Below are 18,060 nucleotides of genomic sequence, written 5' to 3'. Positions count from 1 at the left end.
AAAACCAGCTTAGGCCTTTCCCCTGCCTCTAAACACATAGAGCGAAAAGAGGCGTTTTTAGAGGAGGGGAATGGGCGGGAGGTGGGCGGGAGGGGGCCAATCTAGACATAGGCGTACAGCAGGTATAACCAAAACTTTAGGCAGGTTGCCTAGTCGGCACTTATACGTTTTGACTTAGACCAAGTCAAAAGAGTTATAAGTGCCGAAAAAGGGCCCAATAAGTTGATGGCGGCTGCTGTGATCAGCTCAGTGGCCCGGCAACCTACCCACCCACCCCCCAAAGCAACCATCACGGCAGGAGAGATGCCCTATCTCTCCTGCCACGGTTTGTCGCAGTTCGGGTAGAGAGGTGATCGCAACGCAGCAGGGGAGATAGCCAAGCTCTCCTGCCGCGATGTATCACTCCCCCTCCTACAAGATCGGGCAGGAGGGAGCTCAACCCCTCCTGCCCGGTGAACCCTGCTTCTACTTTCAATGTTTAGGGCCTTAGGCCAAAGGGGACTTAGACTTTTTTTTTTTATTATGCCCCTCCACTTCTATAATAGCTTAGGCAACACCTTATGCCGTTATAGAACTGTTCTAAGCGTATTTCTTTGTGGTGCCTAAAATGAGACACCAAGGATCTTTTTAGATCTGTAATTCATGAAGTCACTAGGACTTGAACACAAGTCGATGGCACCCAGTGGTGTAGTAAGGGTGAACGGTGCATGGGGCACCGCCGCACTCACGCCCTCTTCCCTTTCCCCAAATCTTTTTAGCTTCTCCCGGGTGAGTGGCATGCCCACGTCGGTGTTGGCTCGCCCTTTGACGTCACTTCCTAGGCACGGATACCGGAGTGGATGTCAGCGAGAGCGCCGAGGCAGGCAGCAACCTCGTGCCGGGGAAGTAAAAAAGGTATGGCAGAAGGCAAGGGGTGTGCATACGCGGCAAGGAGAGGCGTGGGGGGGGGGGAAGAGAGGAGGAGGGATGCCGCACCCTTAGGAAGATCATCCCTGGGGCGGCCTGCCTCCCCACACACCCACACACACTCTCCTTACTACGTCACTGATGGCACCTAACTCATAACTCAACCGCGGATAATAGAATACAGGAATTTAAATGGGGAAAACGGAGGTGCATTTTGGCCTTGATTTAATAGACGGTGTCTAACTGCTGGGCACCATTTCTTTCAGTTGTCAATCAACCACTAAGTGACATTTATAGAATCATGCCTAGTAGTGCCTATGGGGCTCACGATCAAAAAACAAAAACGTCCAAAAAAACCGCCTACGTCAGCACTAATCGCCGGTATGGCCAAGTGCCAATAATCAAACCCCTGTTTCTGGATGCCTAGCAAGATGTTTCTCCCGATGTACATCCAGAGTTCCAGGGGTCAAGCTGGGAGACGCGCTTTGGGCAGGCTTAACTTGGGCATCTTGTGGTGATAATCGTACCTTTTCTAAGACGTCCTAGATGGAACTTACACAATTTGGGCTAGGCCTTTTTTGGATGCGTCTAAGTACCCAAACTGACCAGATGACCACTGGATGGATTAAGTAATGACCCTCCCCCCCCCCCCCAAGTGATCAGTGACACCCCTCTCACCCCCCAAAAAAACTAAATGAAAGATTACATACCTGCCTCTGGAACAGAGCATCTGATATGGGAAATCCTAGCAGAACATCAGACAGGGTGACAAGATGCTGTTTTTACCATTCTCCAATTTATTATGTATGTAAAAAAAAAAATTTTGCACACCGCTTAGTGGTAGGCGGTTTAGAAAGGTAGTAAATAAAAAAAATAATTCACGGAGGCTTACATCCTATTCTTTGGGCTCCTTTTACGAAGCCACGTTAGCGGCTTCACGCACGCGACTTTTTATCACGCGCTAACCCCCGCGCTAGCCGAAAAACTACCGCCTGCTTAAGAGGAGGCAGTAGTGGCTAGCGCGGCCGGCAGTTTAGCGCGAGCTACGACGCGCGTTAAACCGCTAACGAGGCTTCGTAAAAGGAGCCCTTTGTCTATGGAAATAAAGCACAGCGACTCAGGCCCCAAGCACCCATTAGAGATCGGAGAAGGGCAAAAATTAAAATACAGGGGCCGATTTAGTCTGCGCGTAAATGCTAACGCATCCACAGAATATAATGGGCACGTTAGCATTTAGCGCCTGCTAAGTTGGCTAGTGTGCCTTAGGAAAAGGACCCCATAGTTAATCCACCTAAGTCAGACACTTGTGGAAAGTAGATGCTCAGCCATACTTTCGCAATATGAATAACAAGGAAAGCAAAGGGGAGAAATATTGAGAGGGCAGCCATTAGAATTATGTATGTAACTTAGAGTCTGCACCCATAAGAACATAAGAATAGCCTTACTGGGTCAGACCAATGGCCAATCAAGCCCAGTAGCCAATCCAGGTCACTAGTACCTAGCCCAGGGGTGTCCAATGTCGGTCCTCGAGGGCCGCAGTCCAGTCGGGTTTTCAGGATTTCCCTAATGAATATGCATTGAAAGCAGTGCATGCACATAGATCTCATGCATATTCATTGGGGAAATCCTGAAAACCCGACTGGACTGTGGCCCTCGAGGACCGACATTGGACACCCCTGACCTAGCCGAAACCCAAGGAGTAGCAACATTCCAACATTTCAAACAGCAAGATTCTGGAACCCCAATGAGAGCAACATTCCAGAGCTGAGATTGTGATGTCATAATGCCTCATTCCCCAGTGCCTTAGAGCCAACCTCACCAGTAATGTTACAATGGCTTGATTGTCCTATACTTGGCACACGTAAGAGCATAAGAACAGCCTTACTGGGTCAGACCAATGATGTTCTCATAGTGGCCAATCCAGGTCACTAGTACCTGGCCGAAACCCAAGGAATAACAACATTCCATGTTACCAATCCAGGGCAAACAGTGGCTTCCCCATGTCTTTCTCAATAACAAACTATGGACTTTTCCTCCAAACCTTTCTTAAAACCAGCTCCGCTGTCCGCTCATACCACAACCTCTGGCAACGTGTTTCAAAGATTAACTATTCTCCGAGTGAAAAATTTTTTTTTTCCTCCTATTGGTTTTAAAAGTATTTCCCTGTATCCAGACCGAAATCCCTAACTTTATGACTTTATTTCACCTCCTCTAGATATAGAGACATACATTAAGCCACAACACAATCCACTTTTCAAGCACATGATTGTACCTGAAAACCGGGCTGGCTGGGTGTGTCCCGAGGCCTGGGATTGAAAATTTTTGTATTAGAACTGCATGTACCATCTAACTCAGGTGCCATAATAAAAATTTACACCAGATGACTACTTGACATCTATAAACAGTGTTTGTTCACATAAGATAAGGAAAGGCTCTTTAATTCTTGCCTCAAATGAAACCGTTTAGAAGATTAAATAAATAGCTACGTTGCAGGTTTTTAATCAAATTCATAAAGTGCAAGCTTCAGCTCACAGTGACCACCTCAAAGGAATCCGGCTTTTTCCCTTCTCTGTTATTTACGTTTTGTAACTGAGTGACAATTATAGTCTTAAGGATTATGAGCCTTAATATATGATTTTGTTGCAGGACGAAAAAAAAAAAACACCCAAACACAGTGACGGTGTAGGGCAGGGGTTCTCAAACCTGGTCCTGAAGGCACCCCAGCCAGCCAGATTTTCAGGACATTCGCGATGAAAATTCATGAGAGAGATTTGCGTGCAGTGGAGGCAGTGCTTAGAAATCTCTCTCATGACTTTTCATAGTGACTGTCCTGAAAACTTGACTGGCTGGGGTGCCTCCAGGACCAGTTTGGGGAGTCACTGGTATAGGGCAGGGGGTAGGCAATTCCAGTCCTCGAGAGCCGCAGCCGGGTCAGGTTTTCAGGATATCCACAATGAATATGCATGAGATAGACTCGCATCTCAAGGAGACAGTGCATGCAAATCCAGTTCATACATATTCATTGTGGACATCCTGAAAACCTGACCTGGCTGCGGCTCTCGAGGACCGGAATTGCCTATCCTTGGTATAGGGTGAATATGGCTGAATTTGATCTACTCCAGGGGTCTCAAAGTCCCACCTTGAGGGCCGCAATCCAGTCGGATTTTCAGGATTTCCCCAATGAATATGTTTGAGATCTATGTGCATGCACTGCTTTCAGTGCATAGTAATTGGGGAAATCCTGAAAACCCGACTGGATTGTGGCCCTCAAGGGAGGAATTTGATCTCCCTTCTCTACTGTTTATAAACAGAATAAATACCACTTTTTATCCCTTCCTCGCCCCCATTCCAGCTGTCAGGTAGGAATTTGGAACCTGGCTGCTGTTCTTTACCAGACCAGGGGTAGGCAATTCCGGTCCTTGAGAGCCACAGCCAGGTCAGGTTTTCAGGATATCCACAATGAATATGCATGAGTTAGACTTGCATCTCAAGGAGACAGTGCATGCAAATCCATCCTGAAAACCTGACCCGCCTGTGGCTCTGGAGGACCGGAATTGCCTACCCCTGCATCAGACCAACAGTTTCTTAAATTATATGTAAATTGGGGCTTTTTAGTAAGGTCTCATTCTACCCACTGAATACTGTGTGTTTCTAATTCACAATACAACCTTCTTAGCAGTACGTTTAAAGTGATACCAGGGAATTTTCGGTCATTTCCATTCTCTCTGTGTGCATGCTGACACAGAGTTGGTAGATTCCGGCTACCATCTGCCTGTACCCTTTCTGCAACACAGGCAGAGATCAAGAGTTACAGCTCCCTACACTGGCGAATTATTTCAGGAAGCCCAGGGCAGTGGAATCCTTTATGGAAAATCTGGGGGTCCCTATATTATAGTTTACCATCACTGTATGCGACACTGCGCAATACTATATACTCCATAATGCAACTGCATTTAACTATAAGGAAATCACTTTGTAGAGGTTTCCTGGAATTTTTTAAAAAAGTGTTTGAGCATCATAGAGTTGAAAATGAACCTCCCCCCCCATAAAAAAATAAAAGGATAACAAATCTATAAACTGCCAGCCCTAATCAGTTCAGATCCTGAATTACAACAATATACAGTACTTCCCTTTAGCGGAACTAAAGGCTCCTTTTACGAAGGCGCGGTAGCGATTTAACGCGCGCGCTAAATTGCCGGCCGCTCCATTTAAGCAGGCGGTAGTTTTTGGGCTAGCACTGAGGTTAGCGCGCGCGTTAAAGCCGCTACCGCGGCTTCGTAAAAGGAGCCCTAAATGCAGTTTGCTTTTTTTTTTCTTTTTTTTTTTAGCAGTCCTGGGAGAGGGGAGGAGGGGTTGGTTATATTTTGAAACGGAATTGATACAATGTTTATTTTATAATGATTAAATAGTTATAATATTTGCATGGTTGCAATGTTTTTTTCATTTGAAAATTTGGGAAAACTTTTAAATAAATATATATATATTAAAAAAAAAAATACCTCGGATTTACAACCAACATGACCTTCAGGAGCTCAAAGTTTGTTTCAAGGTACAGATGCCATCCTCTTGACCCGATGCCTGGCAGGCCACCAAACGTCCACTTCCCTCCGCCAAGTCCCCAGACAAACAGACGGCAACGCCGCCACCAGGTTAAGCGCGTAACACGTGATGCCAGAAGGCACGAAAAAGATCACAGCCCAAGTCGAGCCCCGGCTCGAGAAGTCTCCCGACGCCCGAGAGAGGCCGGTTGCGTCTCTGCTGGAACCACGTGCAGAACCTTTGCAAGGACGTATAGAAAGACGGGCGTGTGCTTGACGTTAGGGGAGAAACGGAGTTCATCGCCTGCAGCTGGCAGTCTCTGCACTTTTTTTTCTTTTCCTGGTTGAATTAAGCAGCGTTTCACTGGCGAGAAAAGACCTTCAAGATTCTTATGTCACGCCCCCCCCTGCTGGCACAGTTTCCCCTTCCCGATGTTCAAAGAATGGGGGTTAAATACTCACCGGGCAGAGCCCTGCTGCCTCCCATCTCTCCACTGCACTGAGCTGCTCCAGGACTGTGAAGCCACAGCCGACTACGCCTAGACCAGACTCCAGACAGCCCCTTGGAAAGGAACTGAAGGCAGGCGAAGCTTTTCCTCACTAGCTTAATGACCTTGAAGTGAGCCTGAAAGTTAGCAAGTCTTAAACCTCCCTGCTCTGCAAACCTCTTCTGGGCATATTTTTTTTTAAAAGGAGGGATTATATATATATATATATATATATATATATATATATATATATATATATAATATGTTGGTGCAGATGTGTTTTCACTTAATAATTCTGTATGATCTGCATCCAATAGCAACCCCCACCCATTTCAGGAACATTGTGCTCATGTGAAGTAGCTTATCCAGAGGATTAAAAATGGCTTGTTGTGTGCGCCACTTGACGTGACCTTCAAAAGTTAATCTTTTTTTGCAAACAAGGTCACTGTAATTCCTGGAAGAGCTGGACGGAACCACTTCCAAAAGGACGAAAGGGGAGCCATGGACTTTGAAGGTCAACTCTTCTAAATGGTGCTTCAGGGGCCACGCCAGTAGTTAAAAATTAAGACCAGTGCCAGGCAGATTTCTATGGTCTGTGTCCCCAGAGTGGCAAAAGATCATATCACATTCTGATCATATGCTAAGAGTGCAGATGTGTGACAAAGTGGGGGAGGGGAAACTATCTTAAGGTTGAACTTAGCAAGAAAAATATTATAGTAACATAGTAACATAGTAGATGACGGCAGATAAAGACCCAAATGGTCCATCCAGTCTGCCCAACCTGATTCAATTTAAAATTTTTTTTTTTTTCTTCTTAGCTATTTCTGGGCGAGAATCCAAAGCTTTACCCGGTACTGTGCTTGGGTTCCAACTGCCGAAATCTCTGTTAAGACTTACTCCAGCCCATCTACACCCTCCCAGCCATTGAAGCCCTCCCCTGCCCATCCTCCTCCAAACGGCCATACACAGACACAGACCGTACAAGTCTGCCCAGTAACTGGCCTAGTTCAATCTTTAATATTATTTTCTGATTCTAAATCTTCTGTGTTCATCCCACGCTTCTTTGAACTCAGTCACAGTTTTACTCTCCACCACCTCTCTCGGGAGCGCATTCCAGGCATCCACCACCCTCTCCGTAAAGTAGAATTTCCTAACATTGCCCCTGAATCTACCACCCCTCAACCTCAAATTATGTCCTCTGGTTTTACCATTTTCCTTTCTCTGGAAAAGATTTTGTTCTACGTTAATACCCTTTAAGTATTTGAACATCTGAATCATATCTCCCCTGTCTCTCCTTTCCTCTAGGGTATACATATTCAGGGCTTCCAGTCTCTCCTCATATGTCTTCTGGTGCAAGCCTCCTATCATTTTCGTCGCCCTCCTCTGGACCGCCTCAAGTCTTCTTACGTCTTTCGCCAGATACGGTCTCCAAAACTGAACACAATACTCCAAGTGGGGCCTCACCAATGACCTGTACAGGGGCATCAACACCTTCTTTCTTCTACTGACTACGCCTCTCTTTATACAGCCCAGAATCCTTCTGGCAGCAGCCACTGCCTTGTCTCACTGTTTTTTCGCCTTTAGATCTTCGGACACTATCACCCCAAGGTCCCTCTCCCCGTCCGTGCATATCAGCTTCTCTCCTCCCAGCATATACGGTTCCTTCCTATTATTAATCCCCAAATGCATTACTCTGCATTTCTTTGCATTGAATTTTAGTTGCCAGGCATTAGACCATTCCTCTAACTTTTGCAGATCCTTTTTCATATTTTCCACTCCCTCTTCGGTGTCTACTCTGTTACAAATCTTGGTATCATCTGCAAAAAGGCACACTTTTCCTTCTAACCCTTCAGCAATGTCACTTACATACATATTGAACAGGATTGGCCCCAGCACCGAACCCTGAGGGACTCCACTAGTCACCTTTCCTTCCTTCGAGCGACTTCCATTAACCACCACCCTCTGGCGTCTGTCCGACAGCCAGTTTCTGACCCAGTTCACCACTTTGGGTCCTAACTTCAGCCCTTCAAGTTTGTTCAACAGCCTCCTATGAGGAACTGTATCAAAGGCTTTGCTGAAATCCAAATAAATTACATCTAGCATATGTCCTCGATCCAGCTCTCTGGTCACCCAATCAAAAAATTCAATCAGGTTCGTTTGGCACGATTTACCTTTTGTAAAGCCATGTTGCCTCGGATCCTGTAACCCATTAGATTCAAGGAAATACACTATCCTTTCTTTCAGCAACACTTCCATTATTTTTCCAACAACTGAAGTGAGGCTCACCGGCCTATAGTTTCCTGCTTCATCCCTGTGACCACTTTTATGAATAGGGACCACATCCGCTCTCCTCCAATCCCCAGGAATCACTCCCGTCTCCAGAGATTTGTTGAACAAGTCTTTAATAGGACTCGCCAGAACCTCTCTGAGTTCCCTTAGTATCCTGGGATGGATCCCGTCTGGTCCCATCGCTTTGTCCACCTTCAGTTTTTCAAGTTGCTCATAAACACCCTCCTCCGTGAACGGCGCAGAATCTACTCCATTTTCTCGTGTAACTTTGCCGGACAATCTCGGTCCTTCTCCAGGATTTTCTTCTGTGAACACAGAACAGAAGTATTTGTTTAGCACATTTGCTTTCTCCTCTTCACTCTCCACATATTTGTTCCCAGCATCTTTTAGCCTAGCAATTCCATTTTTTATCTTCCTCCTTTCACTAATATATCTGAAAAAATTTTTATCTCCCTTTTTTACATTTTTAGCCATTTGTTCTTCCGCCTGTGCCTTCGCCAAACGTATCTCTCTCTTGGCTTCTTTCAGTTTCACCCTGTAGTCCTTTCTGCTCACCTATTCTTGGTTTTTTTTATATTTCATGAACGCCAACTCTTTCGCCTTTATTTTCTCAGCCACTAGGTTGGAGAACCATATCGGCTTCCTTTTTCTCTTGTTTTTATTGATTTTCTTCACATAAAGGTCCGTAGCCATTTTTATCTCTCCTTTCAGCTTAGACCACTGTCTTTCCACTTCTCTTATGTCCTCCCATCCTAACAGCTCTTTCTTCAGGTACTTTCCCATTGCATTAAAGTCCGTACGTTTGAAATCTAGGACTTTAAGTATCGTGCGGCCGCTCTCCACTTTAGCCGTTATATCAAACCAAACCGTTTGATGATCGCTACTACCCAGGTGAGCACCCACTCGAACATTAGAGATACTCTCTCCATTTGTGAGGACCAGATCCAATATCGCTTTTTCCCTTGTGGGTTCCGTCACCATTTGTCTGAGCAGAGCCTCTTGAAAGGCATCCACAATCTCCCTACTTCTTTCCGATTCCGCAGACGGAACATTCCAGTCCGCATCCGGCAGGTTGAAATCTCCCAACAGCAGAACCTCCTCTTTCCTTCCAAACTTTTGGATATCCACAATCAGATCCTTATCAATTTGCTGCGATTGAGTCGGAGGTCTGTAGACTACACCCACGTAGATAGAAGTTCCATCTTCTCTTTTCAGAGCAATCCATATCGCTTCTTCCTCTCCCCAGGTCCCTTGCATTTCGGTCGCTTGGATATTGATCTTTACATAGAGAGCTACTCCTCCACCTTTATGACCATCTCTGTCCTTCCTAAAAAGATTATATCCCGGTATGTTTGCATCCCATCCATGTGATTCACTGAACCATGTCTCTGTGATAGCAACAATATCTAGATCTGCCTCTAATATCAGGGCTTGCAGATCATGAACTTTGTTGCTTAGACTGCGAGCATTTGTGGTCATCGCTTTCCAGCTATTTTTCAGCAATAATCTCCTTTTTCGTATGGATTTTTGTGTCGTTTCACTTTCCGTTGCAATACTAAGAAATAAGTTGCTGATATTGCTTATGTTGCAGCCTTTACTACTATCATCTTTTCTTTTGCCGGGGGTGGTCTCTATAATTGTCCTTCGTACATACACCACCCCCACCTTCTAGTTTAAATGCCTGGAAAAATATTGTCTAAATTTCTCTGCAAGGTTTCTTTTTCCTGCTGTAGTAATATGTAGCCCATCAGTGCAATATAGCTTCTTGTCCTTCCATGTATTTCCCCATCCTCCTATGTACCTGAAGCCTTCTTGATGACACCAGGCTCTGAGCCATCTATTAAAGTCCTCTGTGTTTTTCATTCTTTGCTCTCCTTTTCCATATGCAGGCAGTATTTCAGAAAAAGCTAAAGTCTTTACAAAAGGTTTCACGCCCTCACCAAGCTCCCGAAAAGCTTTCTGTGCTGCAAGTGTGGAGTTGTTGGCCAGGTCATTTGTTCCCAGATGGATAACAACATCAGTGTTAAAATCCTTAGTTTCTTCCTTAATTATAGTCAGTATTCCCACTCTCCCCCCCTCCACACTTGATCTCACACTCGCTAGCGCGTACCAACCCTTCCTTCTGTCTTACCACTACCCCTGCTAAATCTCAGCTATAGTTTTTTTCCTCTCGCCCCCCCCCCTCTTCATCGCTTGTAATTTTTTGTTACAATACTGTAATTTTGTAGTTTTGACAGTTCTGTAACTTCGTTACAACTCTGTAAATTTGTAATTTTGTCAATATTTTGTAATTTGTGTAAATTTGTAATTTTGTCAATATATTGTAAATCCGTGTATCACCGCGGACTGTAATTAATGAATGTGAACCGCCTAGAACTTTTTGGGTATGGCGGTATACAAGAATAAAATTATTATTATTATTATTATTATTTGCCTGGAACTCCTGGTAGCTGAGGATCCTGGAAGACATTTCACTATTTTGGACTCCTCGCCCTGTGTTCCAAGGTTAATGCCTCTGATGATGGAATCCCCCAACAGTAATAGTTTTCTGTTTTTGGCTTTTTTATTTGTACTTAGGGTGCTCTTGTTCTCTTGAGTTTCCTTCATTGGTTCCAGTCCCACCTCCCTTCTGTTTTCCTGAGTATCGCAGTGCACTAGTGGAGCGAAGGAATTCTGTAGAGGTAATATTAGTGAAGGTGGATGTTTCTGTGTTACATGTCGCAGTCTTCCTGAGCCTACTGTGACCCATTTATTCCTGGGCTGTTTTATTCTTTGAGGTAGAGGTGGTAAGTTGGTATGATTTTGTGGAGTGATGGAAGCTGCTTTAATTGTATTCAATTCCTGTTTAAGTTTGCAGAGCTCCTCCTTAATACTGGCAAGTTGAAGACAGATGGGGCAAGCCTTAAGCCTCCAAATAGTATGTCTTGGAATTAAAGCACCACAGTGATTGCATAGAATAAAGGTCATCTTGATTGGTTGTGAAGTCCTGATTATATGGGTCTCTATATATGAATAGTGGTCCCTGGGGTTGGTGGGACTATAAGTAAGACTACTAGTAAGGCAGAAATATAGGCTCTATACCACCTAAAACACAGTATTTTAAACAAAACTGCAGGAAGAAGAAATAAGATTTAACAGAGGAAAGAGAAGGATTTTTTTGTGCTTTTTTATATTTTTTTTTTAGTAAGAAACAGGGAGGAGAAGAGAAATTAAGCAGATATAATGCTGAAAACCAGTGAAAAGAGCAGAATATGAAATGGTGAGTAACTTAGCTTTTAGAAGTTCACAGGGCAGCCTTGTTTCAGCAATGTCCCAAAGATAATGCAATTAACCTTAGAAGTAAAACAGAACCCCTCCCTTCTCCACCTAATCAGCAGAAAACAATGGCTGAATACTGGTAAGACAGAAATATAGGCTCTATACCACCTAAAACACAGTATTTTAAACAAAACTACAGGTTCTATCAGTGCTACCCTAAAACACAGGATTTATAACAGGATTTTCCCTACTTTAGTCACCTAAAACACCTAAAACACAGTATTTTAAACAAAACTGCAGGAAGAGGAAATAAGATTTAACAGAGGAAAGAGAAGGATTTTTTTGTGCTTTTTTATATTTTTTTTTAGTAAGAAACAGGGAGGAGAAGAGAAATTAAGCAGATATAATGCTGAAAACCAGTGAAAAGAGCAGAATATGAAATGGTGAGTAACTTAGCTTTTAGAAGTTCACAGGGCAGCCTTGTTTCAGCAATTTCCCAAAGATATTAGCAGTATTGCTGGATTAATCATGTATTGCCAGCTGTCCTGCTAGTGATACCCAATGTTTAATCAAAAAGGAGTGTAACCCAGTGGTTCCTAACCCTGTCCTGGAGGACCACCAGCCAGTCGGGTTTCTGGGATCGCCCTAATGAATATGCATGAGAGAGATTTTCATATAATGCCGAAAGACAGGCATGCATATTCATTAGGGCTGTCCTGAAAACCTGACTGGTGGGAACCACTGGTGTAACCTACATGGTTTGGTACGTACAGCTCTGGCTGCTTTGTTGGGCAGTGGTTAGAGCTACAGCCTCAGCACCCTGAGGTTGTGGGTTCAAATCCCTCGCTGCTCCATGTTACCCTCGGCAAGTCACTTAATCCTCTCATTGCCCCAGGTACACTGGATAGAGTTTGAGCCCGCTGGGACAGATAGGGAGATATGATAAAGTACCTGAATGTAAACCACTTAGGATATAAGTGGTATATAAATAAAAACTTAAGGGACATATAGGTCTTTTATCTGCTGTCATTTACTAGGTTAAGTTCTAATACTGTACTATCAAAACCTGCCCTAGTATACATTTCAAGTTAAAATATATGTTTTAATTAAGCATTATGGTGATATAATCTCTATTTACATTCCTCGCCTAAATGTATAGGGGAAAAGGGCAGGATGGATAAAATTCCATGAATGAGAAAGTATAACAGTAGGGGTAAATTATCATCCACCTGACCAGAATCGTGAAACATTGAAATATCAACAAAAGATTAGGCATTAATGGAAGATTTGAAATACTCCATTATAGAATGAGTGAATGTTACTTCATAGGACATGTGAGGGGGGGGGGGAGTTTCCACAAGTCATAAATGACTCCCTTGGTCCTGGAACCAATAAAAAGCTTGCTCTCAGTAGAACACAGGACTTGTTGAAACCAAGAACATGAATGAGATTTGATATAATCGCTGAAGAGAGAATAATACAAAAATGACTTTGTTAGATTTACCTTTAAAACGGGAGATTAAGTGCTCCTTTTACAAAGCCATGGTCGTGATTCTCCTGCGGAAAATGCACCGAAGCCCATATGAATTGAATGGGCTTCAGTGCATTTATCTGACGTCATCTACTATGTTACATGAGGAGGTTAAAAGGAAACTGAGAGGAGTGCGTGCAAAGTTAGAGGTCTGCATGAGGTGTGGCGATCATTCTGCATGCACAATTTTGTACACAAGGTTGCAGTCTATTTGCTTAGCAGAAGAGTTCTTGGTACATTTGGATCATTTATCTTGGAAACAGAGATAAAATATAATTTACAATGTTTGAAAGAAGACACAATGACTGCCAGCATTGCTATATGGGGCTTTGAAAGAGGCTATTAACGCCATAAAGATTAAACCCCCCCAAATAACCAGGAAAATTGGTAGAAGAGAGCTCAAGAACTGGTAAAATCTGTTTTACTTTTGGGGATCTAGCCAGAGTACTTGTGACCTGGATTGGCAACTGTTGGAAACTTGATAGGCCTTTGGTCTGTCCCAGTATAGCCATGTTTATGTTCTTATGTTTTAATGTACTTATGAATTGAAATGATCTATTAGGTGTTATAGATTACTCATGACATTTTTCTACAAAGAATGGCTGTGGTTTGTGAAGGCTTTTGCAGAAGGGAGCAAAGTAAAAAAAACACACACACAAAAAAAAAAACCCTATACAAAATTCCAGAATTTAAGCATTTTTATAATTTCCTGGATATTTGGCACATTTTCTCATGCATTGCATCCTTTTCCAAAAACAACTCACACTTTAGTGCTTCGATCTCTAAATTATAGCAAGTCATCAAGACTGATGGTATTGTACAGTGGCTCCCAACTTTAAGGCTGCATTTCCCACATGACATTGCTTCTCTCCCTTCACCTCCTGCTCTTCCCATCCCGCTTTCTCTCGTATCTCCAACATGCATCCTTCAATCATGCTGATCAGTGTCAGTGATTGGCAAGGAACACTGCTAATCTAATCTAAGGATAGATATTCTTGCTCATGTTTGCAAGCAGTAGCATAGTAATGGGGGTGGGGAGGCAGTTCACCCTGGGTACCATCTTCATGGGGGCACCAGCACTCGTTCTCCTTTCTGCACCCCCCCCTCCCCACTCCTGCAAACACACATGCCGGCTTTCCTTCCCCCATACCTCATTAGCGTTCACGGTGCAAGCAGTAACCCCAACCTTCTGCTTGCACCAGCATCAGCTCTTCCTCTGATGTCACTTCCTTGACCCACACCTAGGAAGTGACATCAGAGGAAGAGCCAACGTTAGCGAGGGAAGGGAAGGGTGCGCTCGTGCATGGCAGGAGGAGGCAGGGAAGGAGCGGATGGGGGTGGGGAGGGTGTCACCACCCCAGGTGCCTCTCACCCTTGCTATCCCACTGTTGGCAAGGTTAATTCAAAAGCTATGCAAAGCTGTTATGTATAGCTGCTATGTGAGAAAACATTGAATAAAGATATTTATTTTAAAAATTTATATACCGCCTATTATCAAGCGGTTTTCAATTAAGACAAATATCAATGATATGAAAAGTGTGGAATAACTTGTAAGTTTCATGCTTGCACATCATTCTCTTCTTGGTTGGGCTGAGAACTTTTCAACATTATAATATGACTGTTTCTTAACTCTTGATATGTTTTTCTTTTTTTTTTATGTGAATACAGAGCACATGTGATAATGTTTTTGTTGAATTATTAATGTTTATGTGCAATATATATTTTCAAAACTTTTTAATAAGATCTCAAGAACATACACCAAAAACCACATTTTTCAATGAGAGATCCAGTTTCTGAACGCTGATATGAATGCTACAATTTACTTAATATTTTTGTAGGATCCCAGCCTACAACTTAGCGCAAGGATAGAGGAAAGACTGGTCTCTATTTCCGACCACTGCAGAGTGCCGTCTTCCATATCCACAGTCCACCTTAATCAAAATGTGCATGCACTGCGACACTGAATTGAAATGGAATCACTAAGCCTGTTTTTTCTTTGTTCATTTTTCATTTCTGTCCTCGATGTGGAGGTTACTATTTCCAGAGTAACTCAGAAAACATGCTGGCACAAGTCTTACTTACCACAATAGAGTACAATAGATCCCACTGTAAATTAACTTTTATGTTTGAAACAGTTTTATTGAACCATTAAAAGAGGACAAGAAAAAAAGTTACATAACATCACAATGATAAACAATGGTTCCAATTTTTTTCATATTCCCTCCCCATCACCCTTCTACCTTTCCCCTTACCCATCTTATTTATTATGTATGGACAACATTCTATAAAGCAAAAAACATATGCAACAGCACCCTAGTGAACAGTGATGAAATCAGAAACATAATTGCTTTGATCATATACAAAACTTTGGGTAGCTCTCTTCTGCCATCAACCACAAATATTTCTCACTGAACCTTAAAATTTCAAAATACTAAAATAAAGACTAATAAGAGGTTGCACTCTTATATCTCTGTTTCCTAATAAATATATATATATTTTAAACTCCTGAAAACGCTAGGGTCAAACAAAGCAAATTCCAGTAAACTAATTTTTTTAAATGAACCTTCACATTTTCCACATTAGGGAAGATCATCATATGTTATCCAGCCATTTCTACTGAAGCGAGTAAAGATCTACTGTAAATTAGCCTTTGTACAGTGAATAGAAGGAGGAGGACATCTGGGTTTTTTTTTTTTACATATTGCCATAATCTGATAGATCCAAATGCAAGCATCTGATCATTTGGGAATGGCGACATCTCACGGAGACAAATTAACATCATGTGTAGAGATTTATGATCAGCCTTTGTTAAGAGAATCATTCAAGGTGGCATAGAGCAGGAACAACTTACAAATTTGTTAGCAGCATAACAATATAAATGACCAAATATAAGCATAAGAATGGTCCATTTAGCCCAGTATCCCGTTTCGAACAGTAGTCAGTCCAGGACACAAGTACCTGGCAGAAATCCAAAGAGTAACAACAGCAAGCCGGAATCTCTATGGGTTAAAATACCGGGAAGGAAAGGGCCTGAAATAAAGATGGGCCTATTTTATCGCCCACCGGGGCAAACCAGAGATATCGATGAGGAAATGGAAGCTGAGATGAAGCGTGAATGCAAAAGCGGCAACACGGTTATTATGGGAGACTTCAACTACCCTGGGATAGACTGGAGGCTTGGAAGCTCGAAATGCACTAGAGACAAAATTCCTGGAAGCTACACAGGATTGTTTCATGGAACAGCTTGTTAGAGAACCGACGAGAGGAAATGCCACTCTGGATCTAATCCTAAATGGGTTAAGGGGACCTGCAAAGGAAGTAGAAGTAGTGGGACCATTGGGAAACAGCGATCATAATATGATCAAGTTCAAGGTTGAGGTAGGAGTGTCAAAAGGCAAGAGATCCATTGCGACAACTTTTAACTTCAGGAAAGGAAACTATGAAGCAATGAGGGAATTGGTAAGGAAGAAACTTAGGAACACTTCCAAAACATGGCTAACGGTAAATCATGCCTGGTCCTTCTTCAGGGACATGGTGAGCGAGGCGCAAAATCTGTATATCCCCAGATTCAGGAAGGGGTGTAAAAAGAATCGAACAAAAGACCCGGCGTGGATAACCAAAACAGTGAAGGAAGCGATAGGCAATAAGAAAAAATCATTCAAGAAATGGAAAAAGGACAAAACTGAGGGGAACTGGAAAGAGCACAAGAAGCATCAAAAAGAATGTCACCGTGAGGTTCGGAAAGCCAAAAGAGAGTATGAAGAGAGGCTAGCCAGGGAAACAAGAAATTTCAAACCATTCTTCAGATATGTTAAAGGGAAGCAGCCGGCTAGAGAGGAAGTGGGACCGCTGGACGACGGAGCCAGGAAGGGAGTGGTGAAGGAGGAGAAGGTAGTGGCAGAAAGGCTTAACATGTTCTTCTCGTCTGTATTTACAAACGAAAACACGTCCAACATACCAGAACCTGAGCAATTCTTCAACGGAAGTCAGGCAGAAAAATTAACATCCATAGAAGTGAGCCTTGAGGACGTTCGTAGGCAGATAGAAAAACTAAAAACTGACAAATCCCCGGGTCCGGATGGCATACATCCAAGGGTTCTGAAGGAATTAAAGGAGGAGATAGCGGAACTACTGCAGCAAATTTGCAACTTATCCCTGAAAACAGGCGAGATCCCGGAAGATTGGAAGATAGCAAACGTTACGCCCATCTTTAAAAAGGGATCAAGAGGTGACCCGGGAAACTACAGGCCGGTGAGCCTGACTTCGGTTCCGGGGAAAATGGCAGAAGCACTGATAAAAGAAAACATCGATCAACATTTTGAAAAAAATGAACTTCTGATAACCAGCCAGCATGGTTTCTGCAAGGGAAGATCGTGCCTAACGAACTTATTGCACTTCTTCGAAGGGATCAACAAACGGATGGACAAAGGAGACCCCATAGACATCATATATCTAGATTTCCAAAAAGCCTTTGACAAGGTGCCCTATGAACGTCTACTCCGGAAACTGAAGAACCATGGGGTGGAAGGAGACGTACATAGATGGATCAGAAACTGGTTGGAGGGTAGAAAACAAAGGGTAGGAGTGAAGGGTCACTACTCCGACTGGAGGAGGGTCACGAGTGGTGTCCCGCAGGGCTCGGTGCTCGGACCCCTGCTATTTAATATCTTCATAAATGATCTAGAAACAGGAACGAAGTGCGAGATAATAAAATTTGCGGACGACGCCAAACTATTTAATGGAGCTCGGACTACAGAGGACTGCGAAAAGTTGCAAAGGGACTTGGGCAGCGAAATGGCAGATGAAGTTCAACATTGAAAAATGTAAAGTATTACATGTGGGGAGCAGAAACTCGAGGTACAACTATACAATGGGAGGGATGTTATTGAATAAGAGTACCCAGGAAAGGGACTTGGGGGTAATGGTGGACATGACAATGAAGCCGTCGGCACAGTGTGCAGCGGCCGCTAAGAGAGCGAATAGAATGCTTGGTATAATCAAAAAGGGTATTACAGCCAGAACGAAAGAAGTTATCCTGCCGTTGTATCGG

At 43.3% G+C, this 18,060-nt stretch overlaps 1 protein-coding gene across 5 annotated transcripts in view; it reads right to left on the bottom strand.

The window, feature by feature from the left end:
- JCAD (junctional cadherin 5 associated) overlaps positions 1-18,060 on the bottom strand; it is a 189,737-nt gene that overhangs the window by 65,963 nt on the left and 105,714 nt on the right. For 2 of the 5 annotated variants that reach the window (XM_033931452.1, XM_033931455.1), the window contains exon 1: positions 5,907-6,107. The exons of 1 other annotated variant lie outside the window; for it this stretch is intronic. The gene's annotated coding sequence lies outside the window, so the exon portion shown is untranslated. Of the gene's footprint in view, positions 1-5,405; positions 5,875-5,906; positions 6,108-18,060 lie in introns of those variants that run through there. 2 more of the 5 variants (XM_033931453.1, XM_033931451.1) reach the window with 1 other exon arrangement.

Source organism: Geotrypetes seraphini, chromosome 2, assembly GCF_902459505.1.
Source record: "Geotrypetes seraphini chromosome 2, aGeoSer1.1, whole genome shotgun sequence".
Lineage (NCBI taxonomy): Eukaryota > Metazoa > Chordata > Amphibia > Gymnophiona > Dermophiidae > Geotrypetes > Geotrypetes seraphini.
This window is presented reverse-complemented; position numbering and strand designations above follow the sequence as displayed.